This window comes from Acyrthosiphon pisum, chromosome X (assembly GCF_005508785.2).
Source record: "Acyrthosiphon pisum isolate AL4f chromosome X, pea_aphid_22Mar2018_4r6ur, whole genome shotgun sequence".
NCBI lineage: Eukaryota > Metazoa > Arthropoda > Insecta > Hemiptera > Aphididae > Acyrthosiphon > Acyrthosiphon pisum.
In genome coordinates this window covers 46541666-46544295 of record NC_042493.1, presented here as the reverse complement: position 1 = coordinate 46544295, position 2630 = coordinate 46541666, and positions in this window count along the sequence as shown.

Genomic DNA, 2630 nt, shown 5'->3' with positions numbered 1-2630 from the left:
GCATAATTGCAATCAAATTCCCAGTTTATACAATATTTTACAACTAATTTTAAATTTTTATAATATTATATATAGTAATAGAATAATTATTAGTGTCTATTTAGTTGCTAAATAAATTTACTAATTTCAACCCTTAAATTATGTTTACATAACACCTATAATACAGCCATGTAAGGTACCTATAATATAGTGCGAGTTATCAGTTTTTGAACATTCTAATTATACATTTTGTCAAAGGTGGGCATTAACCAGTTAAAAAGTTAAAGTTAAGTTAAAAAGTTAATTTTTTTAACTTTTTAACTTAACTAGTTAGTTTATTTTCTAATTAACTTATGAACTTAACTAGTTTAATTTACAGTTGAAATAACTTAGCTTTCCTCAGTTGATTTAAAAAAATCCATCAAGTTAAAAACATTTTGAAACTTTTCGTCTATACGTAAATATTACTATATCAGTAAAAAATAAAAATAATCCAATGCAAAAACACAAACATATCTGTTCTTTTTCTTGATAACATAATTTTATAATTTTGTGTATATTAATATATTTTATTAAGTTGTAAATTATATATTATGTGAGTTGCAATTATAAATGTTTTGAATAAAATTAATAATTTTAAATTACAAATTGAAAATTGTTATGTTTTAATGTTACCTATATAACTTATAATATCTTCACGTATTATGACATTCAATTGCTATACGATATAAAAAATTATATTTGTTAAATTATTAATTTGAGATGAGTATAGTTTTAATTAGTAAATAATAGTAAAGTAAAAGTAAAAGGCCAAAAGGGTATACAGTGTACAATATTATGATAAAAGTTCAATAAAATTGTTTTTTATAATTTATAAATTAAAATTAGAAACACAAATCCACTCTCTATATGATTTACATACTAATTAAAAAAAAAATAGATTAACTTTTTTTAAACTGAGTTAAGTTAATAAATTTTTCTATGTTAACTTTTAACTTATCGATTTTGTGTCTTCTTAACTTAACTTAACTTGAGTTAATTATTTCCATTAACTTGCCCACCTTTGCATTTTGTATGAAGTCATTTGAGACTGCGGTTTGCGATGTAAAATGTATTAGTAGGTACCTACCTATAAACTGTTATACATTTAATTCTAGCTATTATACTTAAATTAAATATGATGATTGAAAAGAATTCATAAATCGTACCCTTTTTTGAGATTCTCCTTATTGAGATTCCTAAAATAATTATTTGTATATCTGTAAGGAGGTGAACACTAAACAGTTGTCTTAAAATGTATTGATTGTTTTCCTTAGAATAAAAATTTAAAAATGAGGAGGGACTATATTAGCCATTTTTTCGTCATGGTTTGTGCGATACCTTTATATGCCCATAGGCCATAACATTTGACAGTTTCTCAGTTAGCTGTAAGTACCTACCTACTTGGATCCAGACCAAAACACGACTCATTTTTTGACCACATAACTACATTAGATACATCAGTAAAAGAAAAAAAAATAGTGTTTTACAGTTTTATCATTATAGAAGAAAAATTATGAGATGACGTCATGGCGAAAAAGTGGGACGTAGATACCGAAGTGAATGAAAAAATGTATTTCAGAGGTGATATACTGGTAGGTATATAAAGTAAAATTTAAAACTTTATCGCCAGCGAGACCCAAAGTAGTTTTCATTAAGTTCAACTAGGTATAGAATAATTTTTTCATCAAAATATCTTTAACCTCACATTATATTTTTAGTTATTACTTATATTGGTAATTCTCTGTAAACTAATTGTTAAATTAGTTTAATATTTACAATTTATTTTGTTGTATCTTACTTTTGTTATCACAAGATTTGTTAATTTTTATTACTTACTTTGTTTATATTGTTCCGAAAGCCGTTTGGAAATTATTCTGATGAAAACAATAAAATAAAAATACACTTTATCTGGACAGATGACAAAACTTATCAGAACGCATTTAAAATTAGGTATAAATAAACTGCATCTTGCAATTGATACTGCAGATTGTGCGATCGATAAACATTGCAAAGGTAGTAAGCCTCATAATGAAGAGATTGTGTTATACCTATAATTATTATTGTCAACTCGTTAATAAACGTAGACATCGAAAAATTAACAATATAGGTTTTATATTGTTATAAATTCGTTTAACAATATTGGTCACCGTAGGTCTTTGACTATATTAAATATGCGGTAGCCACTAACCAAACTATAAGGAAATAAACCTATTGAATCTATTGAACCTATTGAACAAAATTAAAAAAATTTAATATAGGGGTTGTTCCAGGGGGATATGCCATATTATGCGACAATTATTGTTAGCCGAATATTTATAGAGGTGCTAGATTTCTTGACACTATATGTAATATTATCTGAATATGTACCTACCTAAATTTTTTAATATTTGTATATTTAATTCAATTTAATAAACATATACCACAATAGGTTAGGTGAGCTTAGTTGTATTGCCTAGGTAATACAACTAAAAAATAATTTTTGGCAAGTAATAATTATACACGTGAATAATATTGTCGTCAGGGACGGAACCAGGGGGCCTAGGAGCCTACCTGACATTTTTTTTATAAATATAAATATTATATATTAAATAACAAATAAACAAAATCTA